Source organism: Nycticebus coucang, chromosome 4 (assembly GCF_027406575.1).
Source record: "Nycticebus coucang isolate mNycCou1 chromosome 4, mNycCou1.pri, whole genome shotgun sequence".
Lineage (NCBI taxonomy): Eukaryota > Metazoa > Chordata > Mammalia > Primates > Lorisidae > Nycticebus > Nycticebus coucang.
Window position 1 is genome coordinate 15,916,339 of NC_069783.1, and position 16,697 is coordinate 15,933,035.

The window sequence follows — 16,697 nt, forward strand, 5'->3', positions numbered from 1 at the left end:
TTGAAAACAAGTTATGTAAAACCTAACATTGCCACAAAAGAAACCTCCAGGGTGCAATAAATAGGTTCATCTTGTTGAAGCGAAGAAATGGCATCCTGACCCTTTGGTTGATGCAGTGCGCAGGCTGTTCTCCAGAGAGAAACCAGAGAGCCCAGAGTAAAATGCTTCAGTTGTAGAAATCGACCAAAGGAGGGATTTTGAAAGCCTGGGAGCTTGGCTTTTTGGCCAAGAAAAGCAACCGAAGCAGAAATGAGTTCTGCCACCCTAACCAGTTCCCGAGAAACAGAAAGTGCCTGGCCCCCCAGGAGCGCCGTTACGCAGTGCGCACTGCGGCCTCGGATCGTAGGTTTGGCGCCCGCCAGACTCGAACGGTACTCTGCTGCCGCAGCGCGGGACAGTGCGGCTCTGGTTAGCACGATTCCGCGCTCGGGGCTGGCGGCGTCACCAGCACCGTCGCCGGCACTCGCCAGAAGAGCCCCTCCGGGGAGGGACAGCCATGGGCGGTGTCCTGGGAGTCCCTAGAGCGCGCTCGCTCTCTGAGCAGCCTTCTCCAGGAATCTAGCCGGGAGAGGGCGTTCCTGGGCTCTGGGCTGGCGGGGTTAGCTTTGAATGTGGTTTAGACGTCAGTGACTGAGGCCCGCACTTAGCACGAATATTCTATTGCTTACGCAGGCGTCCTCAAACTTTTAAAACAGGGGGCCAATTCACTGTCCCTCAGACCGTTGGAGGGTCGGACTATAGTTAAAACAAACAAACAAACAAAAAACTATGAACAAATTCCTATGCACACTGCACGTATCTTATTTTGAAGTAAAAAAACAAAACAGGAACAAATACAATCACACCGCCTCATGTGGCCCGCGGGCCGCAGTTTGAGGACCCCTGGCTTAGAGATTTGTCTGGTGGAGTTTTGGCTGGTCCCCACTCAAGTAACCTTTGGTTCGTTGGAAGATGGACTCCTGGAATGAGTCCTGGGCAGCTGTCTCCTGGCAGCAGAGATTTGTCAATTTAGAGCCTTTTTGCCACGTGAGGTGCTCTTGCTGTCCACAGCACCAAAAGGTCAACTCTGCAGTTATCCTGAATGTGCTAAGGCACATGAAGACACTGCGCACATTGTAAAACTCTGTTTAAGAAGAACGTTGATCTTCATGGAACACCAGATTGTCCCTCCCTTGAACATAAAACTCCCACCTGAATGAAAACCCCAGGAGGGATTTTTGTTCACTGCATTTATCCCGAAAGCATGAAACAGTGCCGAGTAGTTTGTAGGCGTTCAATGAATAATTGTTAAATGAGTGAATGTACAAACACACACAGCTGGGGAAAGTGATCAGGTTAGGAACATCTGGGAATTCTCCACGCTTTCTCCGTAGGGAAGCGACCGACCAAGCATTTACTGGGACTACTTGCCAAGTCTTCTAGGCTTTGGCAGGCCAACCTGGAGCGGGGGAGGGCTGGCAAACGTGTTACTGGTTCAAGGACACAAAGGGGGGGGGGGGTAGGAGGTCGCCTAGTTAGCCCTCAACCTTAATTTGCAAATGGTTCATTCTCTTCCTTCCTCGCCGCCCCCCCCCAGGCATATCCAATAAACACTTATTAAGTGCATGCAGAAGGCGCTTGTTAAACATTGAGTGGTTTCCATGACTTGCCCAAGGAGCGCAGGCAAGAATCCTCCCTTCCACACCCATTTTTCCAACGCCGTAGTGGACCAGGACCGTCCTTGGCACTGGGTGCTAGAGGACCAGCTACCAGTACTCTTAGCAGATGCCCCTGCCCATGGCAAAATGACCACCACAGCCGTTCTCTCAGTGAGCCAGGCAGACGTGCTCACAGCTTCCTGGGAAGGCTTCCTTTCGAGATTTCTCAGTTTTTTCCTTCATCTTACATTCTAACAAAGGGTGGGCCGAGGACCGGCTAGAACAGAGCGGCGGAAAAAGCTGCCCCTGCGTGTCCCATCTCTGGCTTCGGCCTCCAGCCACAACACTCGGTAACTGCGGAGCGTGAAGAGAGCAATCCGCCCTCCCTCGCGCCTGTCCAGCGGCCGGCCGCTCCAGCAGTCAGGCTTCTCATCCTGTCTACTTTCCTTTTGAGTGTCTACTAAAATCTGGAGGCGCGGAAACTCTTAGCCCCACCAACTGAGCATGCGCCATTGCCAGGCGGCTTTTGATCACAGGCTCCGGAGCTCGCTCTCTCTTAGCTGGGGCTGCTGAGCCGGGAGCCGAGGGAGGAGAGGAAAGGGGAGGAGGAATCGGAGGCTCACGCGCCTGCGCGCCCAGCTCCAGGGACCCTAGGTTTTCTATGGGATTCCCAATCTGCAGCAGAGATTTACCCGAGCGTGTTGCGGCGGCGGCTGGGCTTGCAAGGCGCGATCCAAGAGGGATTTAAGCAGCCCAGAGCTCGAGACGAAAAGAGAGCGAGAGAGAACAACACACAGAAACGGCTTAGCCGTTTACCCGAATTAAATATATATATTTTAAAAAAGAACTGTTGAGTTTTATCATTTTCGTTAAGTGACCGTGCGCAGCGCTATAACTGTAAGTGGAAAATACAATCTTCGTTGCATTTCTGCATGTGTAGCGCAGCCAATTGTCAGGAAGATGCTTTGGCTATTGTCACATACTTTGCTTTGCATAGATGCGTCTAAATGCATGGTGACAATTGCCTTCGTTAATGCTGGCGATCTGAATGTGCTGTTGGTCCATAGGGGATCTTTTGGAATAATTGGGGTGGGGGAAGGGGGAGTGTTTATATGCGGTATGTTTCGGTGATTATTTTAGGCTAGATTTAAGATAGGTGAAACTGAGAAGCTTTTATAGTTTAAGTCTATAAATAGGCGGTTTTCCTCAGACAGATTTAAGGAGCTAATCGACCGATTGTGAAGTTTTCCGGTTGCTGATAAAACTATTGAGCGGGTGCAGTCAGGTATCAACCTGTCATCCGTAGGGCTGGTGCACCATTTTTCTCACCGTGGAAAGGCAGCAAAGGTGTTTGCTAAGTAAAACTGAGTGGACGAAATTGGGGTGGCAATCAGGGTTGATTTCTAAGCGGGATCTGAGTGTTTAAATCCGCGGAGTTAGGAGCAAAAATAAGCCATTCTCTCTTAGTATTTAGAAACGAGTAAATAATTTTTCTCATTTTTGCTTTTTGGTCACAATGGTGAATGGGCAGAAAAAGGAAAGATGTTCTACCGCGCTGTCGATTTTGTACAGAGTATGAGACTCAGAGTCGCTGAACGGGGACTGTCAGACCCAAACTAGTTACCTGCCTTTGCCTTCCGTCGTTATTCGTCTTCCAGAACGTAGGGTTGAGAAATGAAAACCCAGATGTGTTACATTTGGTAGTATTTCTTTAAAGGAGAAAAGGTCGTTGTGTATTTTGAGTTAAAAATGGGTTTTTCCTCACCCAGAAACTGGAAGAAGGGTCCTTGCAAAGTCAAACCCAAGGTGGAAATCAGATTGCTGAGTATTTTCGGGGGGTGTGAGAATGTGCATGGGGAGGGGGCCCAGAGATGGCGATGCTCCCTAAACGCCAGAAAATGGTGAGTGTTCCGCACTGCTTTCAGCAGTGCCCTATGAGATGCCAGAGTGGGAATCCATTTTTCTAGAGTTGCCCTCCTGTCCATATTTTGGAGTCTAAAATGAAATGGAAATGTTGGTAAGGTGTAGAAAACACTAAGTATGTACTATCTGTCACTTTCCACTTGAAGGTGAGAGAAGTCAGGGAGTTTTATTTCTAGATACTAATATTTTTAAAAAATCTCCTAAAAAAATTTAGGTTGAGACAAATTCAAAATGAAACTCGTGAGAACTCATTTTACCTCCATTATCATTTAAAGTGCTTCCGTGGAGGGAGGGGGGGACAGTTTCCTGCATCATTGAACACTTTACTCATGAATTCACTCTGGATATTCCTTGGGTGTTTAATAATCCCAGAAAATGCTGCACTGAAGCAGGCAGTCAGACAAGAGAATAGCATAGCCAGTGTGTGCTGGATTTTCATGGAAAAAACAGATCTAATTTCTGGGATGAAATTAAGTAAGTTTTCCTCCAAATAGGGGTAGGAGCCAATGTGGGGCTGCACCCCTACAATGGTAGGGCCCATTACAGGGTTCTTTGTCCATTTGATCAGTCCAACTGGTTGGAACCCCTCAAAGGAATTTACAATTAAGTTAAATGGGTGAAAATTTGAAATTGAGAATTCAAAAATATCTTCTCCCCGGAAATCGTCTGCCTTCTCTGTTCCTTCTTTCCTTATTCTAGGGCAGAAGGATTAATAATTTGTCACAATTGAGCCATACTGCCTGTCATCACTGAGACTTGGCATCACTTGGATGAATGGTGCAGGTGTTGCACAGTATTGAAAAGGGGGGCTCTGAGTCTTTAAAGCTCATAGATGCTTGATCTGGACATCTCTGGCTCAGAGGTTGACAGAGAGGGTCAGATCAGATAGAGACCCTGTAAGGAAACTGGCCCAGATTCTTTGTTTTACAGAGAAAAAAGGCCCAGAACTAGGGAGTTAGAGAAACACAAATTCATTTCTAGTCTATAGAATAGACAATTAAAAAGTAATATTGACTGCAAACATCCCATTCTCTCTCTAATTTTCAGCATCCTCAGCGTCACTGCTGCAGTCTTCAAATAAATAAGTGCCTGCTTTCCAGCACATCTTTCAAGATAGTCTCTAGGGGTCCCTTTTTTAACACCATCACATTTCTCTTCTTTGCCTCTCTTTTTCTCATGAAGTCTTTTTCTCTCACTCATCTATTGCCCTCACCTCCTTGAATGTTTAGTTTGGCCTTCCTGGCCAACTCTGCATCACAATCAATTTCTTTGGGGTTTTTTGGGGGCACAAGCAAATCAGTCAGAATCTGCAGTTCCTGTTCTAGAACTGCCCAGGGTCCTTTCCCTGCTCTATTCCCCAGAATCCTTCAGGGAATCCAGTCTTCAGAGACACTGCAGGCGCCATCCCCACTCTTCTCATCCAGCCTCCTCCAAAACCACTGCAGCTGCAGGGATTAGGACCTAGTGGAGTGAGGAAGCTGCAGTGTAAACCCACAGTGGGCTATGCCAAGGCTCCTGGGAGGCAGAACCCAAATCAAAGTTCTACCTCTCTCTGTCCTCCCTGGAAATCCTCCAGATGGAGCCACCCGCAGAGAAAGGGAAGCGAGGGGTCAGGAAGACCTGAAGAAATAGGCTTGACTGGTTTAACCTGAAGTGGCGCTGTAGAGAAAATCCTGCAGCTTTTTAAATCTTTGAGCACTTAACATGGCTTTTCAGCAGGCTAATCTTTCCATTTCCTCTTGCGCACGCAGCTTTCTCCCCACGTCTTGCTGGGTGAGGACCTGCCTGATTGGGCCTTTACGCTTTCACCCTTTTTTTCCTCCTTTCTTCGCCTTTCTTTCTCTATTCTCCCTCATTTTCTCCCTTTCTAACATAAAAAATTCCTGAATGCCTATACAATAACATTCTAGGCCTTCTAATCTCGGCCCTCCTGTTTCTTCACCAAAAATGTAATCTCCCAGGCACTCGGAAAGACACCCACAACCACCACAAAGTCCCCTTTGGGGAAATGCCAAGGATTCTTACCTGAAAAACCAGAGGCTTTGGAGGAGGGGCTAGAGGATTGGGAGGCAAGGCCAGAGGAAGGTCTGGTTGGAGCCTTTTTCATTTGAGAGATTAGGTAACTAGTCTTTGGACGTTGTTGAAACTGAAGAAGCAAGGTGGTGAGTTTCTCAACACCGTTACCATTATCAATTTAATTTAACCCCTCCCCTCTTGGTAAATCTTTACAGAATTGGGATGAACTCTGTTTTGGATAGACTCTGTTTCTAACAAATGCTCTTGGGTTATATTATTACCCCATCTTGCTATTCCATTCCAGGCTATTCTGAATGCCAGGTAGCCTCTTCAGAGACCCAGAGACTTGAAGTTGCTAAATGTCCTTCTGTGATTTCCTACACTGCAAACCACATTCCTAAATCACATGTAATAGGATAATATAATCAGGAATGTTGTCTTTCCTCACAAAAGACAAATAGGTTCTCTGTTTGGGTTGCATATAGGTATGGATTCAAAACATCATGGAGGAGCTCTCTGGGACGTTTTGTAGAATAACAACAGCTAAGCATCACTATCAAACATGTGGTTTCCTAATTGATAAGAGCAATATATTTTCATGTTGTTCGAAAGGTCTTATTCTTTGCATTGAATGATTTTTATGCTCCTAAAATTAGTGATTATTTAGGAATATTGAAAGATTATTTTTTTATGGACAGGATCACATTCATTTAATCTAAGGTTGAAATTGACAATGTCTGTCTCAATTATATATAGGAGATACAAGCTTATTAATCTTTCTAAAGCATAATGTGGTGCAGATATAAATTAATGTATGATTGATATTTTTACAATCTCAGTGATTAATTCACATAATTAATAGAATATATGACCTGGATTGGATCCATATAGTTACATAATCTATCCCTCAGATACATAAAAATATATATATTAAGAAAATTTTTATTTTACAAAGATATCTACAATATAAAATCATAGTCTGCAAGGGCAAAGATTTTAATGACCTCTTTTATATTTATACAATACCTATGCAATGACTTTTAGGGAGAAGCTCAATAATAATATTTATCAATTAAACATTTTTCCTAACAAGAATCAGTTGCATGTACCTTGTTAATTATATCAAGAAATTAAATCATTTCTAGTAAGACCATGTACACAATTAACATTGCTTTAAATATTTTTGTTAGTTAAAGAAAAAGCTAGATTATTTTACAATTTATTTTTAATAAAGATATAAAGGCAAGTTAATACTTTAAAGAGTAGAATGCTTTTTAATTCAATTACATGAGTATTTTTCCTTTATATTTAATAATTTTAAAAGATAAATTATTTTTACTCATTTATAAAATCAATATTGGTAAGTAAAAGAGGAAGTAAAAACGTAGAGGATGGTAGCTGTGTGTTCCACTTATTTAGATCATGGTCTCCTGAGTTATGGAATTATTTTAATGTGTTCACACTGTGAAGGGACCACAACACTGCATTTCTCATTTTCAGTTTGTTTCTAAAGATAACTTATGATCTTTTGGTGAATCAAAATAGTTTGAGTTGCTCCCAGCTTGATTCATTGAGAACTTTACTGATGGAAGGATCTTGGGGATGCTTTAGAAACTATTTAATGATGAAACAGAAATGGAATAGCAATCTTCAAACAGGTTTGACACTTTAATAATAAGGTACCTGTGAATACATTAAATAGGTGTTCTATATCCTTATGAGCTAACTTAAAGCATGCAAATCAGGTAATGTTTTCATGATTATTAACTTTTCTCTGGATTTCTCCACTGCCTTGCTTCACTACAGTCCTAACACAGGTGACCTGCTTGGCAGCCACCTGCTGTTCATTTAAAAATAATAATAATAATACGTAGTATTTCTAATGGCTTGTTGGATTATTTCTGGGTGAGCATTTAATTTCCCTTTGTTCTAAATTACAATTAAGATTTAGAATACTCGAATTTATCAAATGGTTTTCAATCTCAATGTATCTAACATAATTGCTGAGCTTTTTATAGAAAATAGGGCTCTTTTAATAAAAATATTTCATTTTTATAAGGTATTACTCACAAAAGACAAACTTGTTAACAAATTAATTAAATTTGCCTACAATTATTATAGATGCAGAGAATGAATCCTGTTAATTCTTGCTCATGTAGGTACTTGTCTGAACATAGAAATCTGTCACTTTAAAAATAGTTTTTTCCTCCTTTCTTTGGGTCTTGTTTATTTATTTCATAAGCTATGAAAGACTTTTGAGGAGGTGTATGTAAATAGTTTGTGGGGTTTTGTTTGTTTGTTTGTTTGTTTGTTTTAAGCAAATCATTAACATGGTAAATGTGCTTTGAAGCCTGGGTGAATTTTTCAGATCAAATAACCAGACCATAATAATTCAATTTTTTATATTTTAGAAGGGTTTTGCAATTCAAGGACTTGAAATGGTAAACTTTGGTGTTACAAGAGTCTCTGTTATTTTATATTTTGCATTGGTTTTAGTAATTGGTGATCAGTGTGTTTATTTCTGATTTCTTGAACTCTAATCCTAAATTGTGAGTCAAACGTCCCTTGGAGAGCTATTAAGCATTATCACTAAAATTGAAATGCTTTTCATTATAATTTTTTATTAATGTATCAAGTACTGCTGTGCAAGTTTGACTTTCAATTATAATAGCAACTTCTGGTTTGGTGGAATTCTTCGTATTCAATGTTATGAGTTAATGGAACTCTTATCAGTTTTGTTTATTCTAGAAGTTCAAATGTTTCTGTAATTTTAACATAAGGTGCTTCATCTTTGCTTTCTTGTTTATATGGAAAATTGCATGAAAAATACAAAGAAGCTGCGAAATAAATTTAAATTCTACTCACAAAATTGTTACTTTTCCTTTTAAATGAGTACAAAGGTGTTTGTTCTTCAGAGTAAGATGAAAACCATTTGTTCATCTTTGCTCATTTTTTGTTTGTGAATGAAAAAACTCATCAAGAAAATTATGAGATGAAATGTAAACAATCGTTGTTAAGCTAGATACACTTATGTAAAGATCTCCATTTCCACAGTTTATTAGTTCTGCAACCTTGAATATGTTGTTTAATTTCTCAGCCTTGGTTTTTTTGTAGTATTTCACAGGATTCTCGAACAGAAAATACGAGATTATATACTTAAAGAATACAATACCTTATTATTGAAAATGTTCAATAAATGATGGTTATTCTTATCATTAGCATTGTTTTCATCAGAAATCAGGAGCTCATAAACCACTTGGGTCATAGAGTTATATGTAGTAATCCATTCATAGTGGAACTTCTGAAGAAGGATCCAGCCCCTACTGAAGAGCAGTGAACAGTTCATAGTGCTTAGCCTGCCTTATAAAATATGTATCTATTGAGTAAATGTGCCAAGCACTATGCAGTCATTGTAGTACAACATTAAGTAAGAGACAATCCCAACCCTCAAGGAATTTACATCTAGTGGGGAAGACAGATAAATGTAATTCAGTAAGTCAAGTGAAATTAAAAGGTGTTACAGATGCATAAAAAGAGAAAAATTCAGAAAGAAAGAAATGCCTGCCCTGAGCCACCAAATTTCCTGTTTCTCTCACTCCCTTTAAAAGCATCCCCCTCCCGTTACACTTTTACTTGGTCATCATCACACTACCATGTAATACCAGCGTACAATTGGGATCAACAGAATAGAACGAAAGGCAATGTTTGCATTTGTTTCCTTCTTAAGTATCTTTTAAGGCTATCTATGAATTATTGTTTAATGTAGCTAAATCATATTACCTTTGTCTCTTTTTCCCACCTACCCCTACAGTTGATCATTATACTTTAGTAAAAATCATCTCTAGAGCCCTGCCTTTTTGCTTAAATATTGTACTATGATACTTCTATCCTTTAATACTTTCCAAAAAAGACATTTCTGTATGATACTCTCTGCACAGCTCCCCTATTATTCTACCCCATTTTGTGACTAATCTTTCAATGTATGTCTGTCTGTAGGAGGAGTCTTATGTGATCTACTCTTTCATTCTTTTCTCCAGGGCTTTTATGGTAAGGTAGAAGGCGTCCTGGATGATTTATAGGATTGAGCAGGACTTGTGGTTATAGTTAATCTTTTGATCTTATTTTCTCATTTGTGAAAATGGGGATAATTTATTTCCCTGGTAGGGGTGTTGAAGACCTAATAAAGTAAGGACACATAGTACCTAGAAGAGCTTGGCACATAATAAATGACTCTCTCTTGAAGGCCCCCACCTTCTTTTCTGCCCAGCTCTTCTCCCTCCTGTCCACGTCTCCCTCTTGCCCACCTTCTCGGTCTATATTTCACCTTCTCAGTCTATATTTCACCTTCTCAGTCTGTATAGGCTAGTGGGCTAAGTGTTCTGCTGCATTTTTTCCAAGTCTATGTGTCTTCATTTGCTGGTAGTTAAATTACAGCTAATACACACATATCCCAGGTAGCATGTGAGTACAGTCCAGGAGAGCCATGCTAACTGAATCGATGCCCCAGCTAAGACCTGTGTTCCTGTATCTATTTGGAAAAGCTCTTCTATTTATTTAAGACATACCTCCTACTAAAGTTTCCAAAGTTTCTAGTGACTAATGCTCAGTTAATGAACAACCCCCACCCCACAACCAGGTGATTCTATGTTACTTTTCATAAGTAATATAGATAACATCTGCCAACTCTTAATTGCCTTCTGATTTTTAACTTCTCTTTCCTTTGCCTTTTCCTCCAAGGTACCTTGAGTACCTATAAAACATTCCAGGAGACACCCATACTTGTGCAAGGTCTGGCACTGCCACTTGAATATCTTTTGTCTATCAAATAAATGCTTATCAAATAACACCAAATAAATGGCAGAAAAGGAGGCCATATAACCACATCTGTTGCAGAACATGGTCAAGTAAGGCTTAGCTTATCAGAGCCTTCATTTGCTGAGTGTGTGTAGATGTGTACATTAACGCACGTTGGCCGAGTACAGAGAATGATTCTCAAGGCAGGGGTGAGGGAGAAATGCACATACACACAGATAGATACGTACAGGTAGATACATGAACACATGACATATACACAATGTGCTCAATGTACTGTCATATTTTATATATTTTTACGCAAAATATTTAAGAGCAATAGCTATAACTATTGAAAGGAATGCCTTTTGAAAGGCCCTCATTCTAGGAGAAGTGCATAGTTGAAAGGGTGATAAGGACATTCTAAACTTTGTTTCTTTAAAGGTGTGTTTCCACAATACTGATAGGCAGTTCTCCTCAAAGACTTTGTGCGACTTTTGGGGGGAGGGAAATTCTTACTACATCTCACTCGGAGATATTCCCTGTGCACATTGTCATATTAAGACCAAGTAGTGCTGTGGTAAAGATCATCATGTCTATTTAGCTTTGTTTAACTTTATATTTGTACATGTATTTGCCCAGGAAACTTATGTTAAAATGTTTATTAACATTTCATTGTTGTTAAGAAGAACCTACTTTAGAAAACTGATTTAGAAAGACAAAACCTGAACTGTGTTATGAGAAGTATACAGACCTGAGAGTTCTTAGATGTGTGCTTCAGGCATCATACTCGGTAGCCCTGGGAAAGTTACTTAACTTCTGACTTTCAGTTTTCTCATGTGAAAGGAAGTATAGTGTTACCTACCCTGTCTAGTTAAGAATTATTGTGAACATGTTCTGCAGATTGTGAGAGTAAGGAACTTATTATTATCATTCAACTTCCGTTTATTCTTGATTTTAAAAGGTAATTTAAGAATCTAGGCATTGATCTTGTATGAATTATTACACCAAGGTTACATTTGCTAAAACAAAAATAAATCTCCTGTCTCCCCTTTCCAACCCCACTCCATGGTGTGGGATAAAATGATAAATCTATGATAACTTTATAACCAGCTTTCATGGCTTAGTTGAAAAAATGATTTTGAAGTAAAATAATCTGGAATGAAAACCTTAAATTATTAAAGGTTTGAGGCACATCTGTATCCTCTATATTTGCCTCAGGATTTCTCATGTAGTTGTAGAACTTGAACTCACAGCCATTTCTCAGTGGAGTGAGCATGTCTCAGTTTCCAAAGAGACCCCGTGAAAAGCAAAGCAGCCATGGTCATGCCCACGGTTTGCTCCAGCAGGGACGCTATGGAAATAGATTTCCATTCTACTGGGATTAAGAGACACCTATAAATGTAACTGGGGCTTCCATGCTAATTCCAAGAATTAGCATATGTATTTACATCCAGTGTAAGGACAATGAGACCAGCAAGAGAAACAAAAGAGACCCACATGTGAGTGTGTCCACAGGGACCCTGAGTTGGATGAGCTGTGTGTGTGTTCATGCTGGCCAGCAGGGACAAGTCCTCCTCAGTCACTACAGAAATCACCTGTCTGGACCTGCCTACTGTTCTGATGATTGCAGTCTTATGTTTGCTTAGAGGTCCTTCCCTAGTCATTCATCCTAACCAAAAGTTACCTGTCAGTTCTCTTAGCACATCTGGGTGCATATTATAATCACTGTATACATGTCAGCTCTCCTATAACACTGGGAATTCCTTGAGAGAAGAAACAGTGTCTGTTAAATGTCTAGGTCCCGTTTAGAGAGGTGTACCACTGGGGCCAACAGAGTAGGAGGAATGTCAGAATAGGAGTATGTCAACTGTGCATTGTCCCATCAACAAACTGTGTTAAGTCCTCAAACACCCAGGATAAGGAGAAACATCTGAGGATTTGACTTATAGAGTGCCAGGTTATCTTGGCAATAGTCAAGTAAGACTTTGCCCATTTCCTATTAACCCCTTTCTCCTGGCACCTACTTAGAAGCAGCAAAACAGATAATAGAGAAGGGAAATGAGCAGGAAAAAAAGGGCAGGTTTCTCCCTCTCCCCATGCTAGACTGAAGTCTGAGTTTAAAATTAAGCTGAGAAGTTTGGCCACAGTGGTTCGTGCTGACAATGTCACGTGTGATTACAGGTGTGGGAGGCCAAGGCAGGAGGAGTATTTGAGGCCAGGAGTTTGAGACCAGCTTGAGCAATAGCAAGACCCCACCTCTAGGATAAAAAATAAATAAATAACCAGACTAAAGGCACATGCCTATTGTCTCAGCTACTCTGGGGGCTGAGTCTAGAGGATCACTTGATATATACAGAAGGGTGGGAGGGAAAGAAAGAAAAGGGAAGAGAGGAAGGGAAAGAGGAAAGGAAGGAAAGAAAGAAGGAGAGAAGGAGGCTGAGAGTGATGAAGGGAGGGAGGAAAGAAAAAGGAAAAAAATGGAATAATAGGCTGAGAAGCTTGAGGAAACTTCTTAGAGTGTTTTGGCTCTTAATCCCTTGAAAGCCTTCCCATTTTGTTTCTGGATGGGAATTTGACCACAATTGTGCCAAAATAGCTAATGACTAATGGCCCTGAATCTTCCCCACTGACATGTTTATGGTTCTGTATAGTTTCCCAAATTAAAAGAAAACAAGTCTGTGACTTTAATATTATCTCAAATTCAGAAAAATGACAATATTATAATTCAAAGTCTTCTCAAATGCAATTTTTTTAAAATTAACCAATTCATTTAATATGGCTGGTATTACCAAACAAAAATAAAAAAAAGTTGTTTATACAAAACAAATTTGTACATACAAAACAAATATAAAACAATTATAGACCAACTCCACTTATGGACTTAGTTAGATGTAAATATCTTCCATAAAATACTAATAAATTCTGTTCAGGTCTTAGGGAAAAACCATGACTAATTACATTTACATACCCATCCAAATGTAATTTTTAAGTACCTGGATTGCACGCTATTATACGTATGAATACGATTTACCTTACTAGTCTCTTTATTGTTAGACATTTTAACTTTTTCAATACCACTAACAGGAAAATTTTTGTGTACATAGTTTGGACTACAGCCTGGATAATCTCCTCAGCATAGCTCTCTGCCCATCTCTAGAAGGGTAAGTAATTTCATTGAACTTATGCTTGCTGTTTGGCAGGCAGAAGCTTAGTCTCTAGAGAAGAGTAGATCTTAAGAGTCATTAACATTTAGTACTTTGAGGAAAATGCATCTGCCCTAGTTAGTAAACCTCAGGGCCAGCTTTGGGATCAAATGGCTGCTGCCTTTCTTTCAGAAGCTCTGAAAAGCCTCTCCTGACCAAAGCCTACCTAAAAGTGCCCCAATTTCATTACCTCATTAATCTTTGGATCGCTCAGTGCTCTGAATACCTGAAGGATCCTTAAGGAACATTATTAAGTGCTTTAAAACAGAATTCGCTCCTTTATATTTCAGCTTAAATACATTTCTGATTTTTTTTTTCCTTGAAAGCAAGTTTTGTTAAAAGAAACTAAGTAGAAGGCTCTGGGCTTCCAGGAGGTACTGAGTGACAAATTTCATGTGCTCAGTTTGTTCTGTCTTGTGCTGGCCCCAAGTCTTCCTATGACACTTCAGGAGGCGCTGAATGGATAGGATTTTTTCTCACTCATACAGCAAACATCTCCTGTGCTTCTACTATATGCCAAGAATTAAGTTCAGCCCCAGAGATATAAAGATCTTTAAGACAAATCTCTCCCTTCAAGCTCAAAATCTACAGCAGGCACTAAACGAAATGGGCCAGGTGTTACATGAGTGTTAAAATAATGGTATTTTGAGCAAGCAGAATACCTGCCCAATTTCTTTGACCTTCAAAACAAGACATCAAATAAAATGGCCAGTACAAGCACATCTATGGTTTTATGTAGTTTGAGGTCCATGAGTTTGGCACCCTAGGTTTAAAAGGAAAACTCCTCCTGGACCCTGACTTTTCCTTCCATTTATTTTAAGGCTAATTTTAAAAAGATCTTTGTTCCATATGTAGGCAGTGTCCGTGTTCCCGTGAAAACCCAGCATTTCTGAGCACCTGCTATTAAAAGGTTTATTATAAGAACCTTGTTTATTCTAATAAAAGGAAGCAAATTATAAAATATTGCCAGCTCATCACATCTTCAATCAGTAAGACCATTAAGAGTGATTGATAGGCCGACATGAACATCATGGTAGAAGGAAAATTATGGCCATTGTGTCACACAGACCTGACTTCCAGCCCCTACATTAACATTCACTAGCTGCAAGGGTTCTGTTTCCTTGCCTATAAAATGGAAAGCATTAAGTCTATTTTGCATAATCCTTTAAGATTAAATGAAATTATCCATATGGTGTACCTAAAACCCAGCTGGGGATGGAGTGAACGTGTGACACCAGAATTAGCATTATCGTTGTTTACAGTGCTATGTGAATAACTGAGGTCTTACTTCCTTCCAGGACTTATTTACATTTAAACAAAGGTCTTAGACTGCACATTCACATTTCTTATCTAATTCACTGGTATATTATTTTCAGAGGGTGCTTAGCATGCCAAGATGCTCAATTCACTTTTATTGAATCAATCAAAAGACACCAAATGATCCCAAAGGTTTGTCTAACAGATGGAATAGGAAGGTAGAGATTTCTGGCTCCAAAAAAAGCTTACATCTGTTTGAGTTTAGTAATCTGAAGTCTTTCCACTTTTCACAAATTATTACCCTTTAGAATGTTTAGGTATTCCAAAATGCCATCAGTTAAATCAGGAAGAAGAAGTGAAAGAGATGGCTTACTGAAGTATATTATGTTTGTAAACAATCAGCACATATTACCTCTTTGCCTAGGCCTTGGCCAAGTGTTTTACATACATATCATCTCATACATTTTTACAGCAATTCAATGAAATAGGTAATAGTCCTACTTCAGATGAAGAAATTGATACAGATATGGAGATGTTTTCCTAAAGTCCTGATGTTTGTAAGTGATACCTCTAAAATCTGAATCAAATTGGTGCTCTTTCTGCTCACTTTACTTATTTTTATATTCATTGCATAGCTTTTATATGAGGTACCATCTCTTTGTTTCAGCAATTTATTTATTCTATCAACAAATATTTATTAAACATCTATCATGTGGATAGCACTAGGCATAGGGGGTAAATTAAAACAGTAATAATCTCTGTCCTCATAAAGATTAGTTGAAGAAACAGATACTAAACAATTATAAAATAGCATCAGTTACAAATAAAATTAAGAGCCATAGAAGAGATTATGTAACTCTGTAAAGAAATGTAATAGGGAGACCTGTTTTGGGGCTGTGTGAAATAATAGATTGCAGGGAAATCCACTGAAATCTGGATTTCCAATTCTGTCTCTTGGTATTGCCACAAAACTTGTTTACAATTGCTCGGCCTTATGAAGGAAGATCATTGCTGCCTTTCTCTTGAGGAGAGGATTGTGGGTATTTCTTCTAGAATTTAGCATCTCCCAATTTATTCCTCATTTACAAAGCCCCAATAACGGAAGACAATGGAGTTTTAATTTGGGGAAGTCTCTAAGAGAACCTCACCTCTGACACCAAGTTCCCTGGAATAAAGGAATCTGCAAGCACCTGCGTGTCAGGGGCTCCTCTCAAACTCCTGGTTGTTTTCAAGTGGGTGGTTCAATAAGCCAAGTGCTCCTACAGTCCCATGTGCCTCTATAGTTCCATGAAAGAAGCATAGACGCTGCAGGAGCACTTCTGGAACACACAGAACCCCAACTTCCCCAAGGTGAGATCATTTTCAGCCACGCCAAGACTGGGAATTAACTAGATAGACAAAGGGCAAAGGGAACAAGGATGCTGTTATTGACAGAGGAAGCAGGAGCTAAAGGATACAATGATGGCAGGAAATTCATTTCAAATATGTATGGTCTGCCATAATGTTTTAAAGGCTGTAGAGTCTTGATCAAAAGATGAGCATGGTGACATGAAAAGAAATGTGAATTTTTTAATCAGACTAAGTTCCAATCTGGCTTAGTCACAAAATACATCAAGTTTTATAAATCACTTTATCTGTGAAATTCAGACAATGATATCTATGCCACTGTATTATCACAGTAATTATAAATATTGTCACATAGATGTCATGGACTGCCTGGCCTTTAAAGGTGGTAGTAATAGGAGGTTTAATTATCATATCAATAATACTACATGGGGCCAATTTATCCTGGCTTCATTACATGTATTTATCTAATGCTTACAACTTCATGCTCAGAATTTTCATTATCCCCCATTATTAAGATGAA

General features: G+C 39.8%; 1 protein-coding gene across 2 annotated transcripts in view; it reads left to right on the plus strand.

Moving 5' to 3' along the window:
* Positions 1 to 2,116: 2,116 nt before the first annotated feature.
* The window catches only part of VSNL1 (visinin like 1), a 101,639-nt gene continuing 87,058 nt past the window's right edge, over positions 2,117 to 16,697 (plus strand). The window contains exon 1 of one of the 2 annotated variants that reach the window (XM_053588699.1): positions 2,117 to 2,534. The gene's annotated coding sequence lies outside the window, so the exon portion shown is untranslated. Of the gene's footprint in view, positions 2,535 to 5,634; positions 5,723 to 16,697 lie in introns of those variants that run through there. The other variant, XM_053588700.1, reaches the window with a different exon arrangement.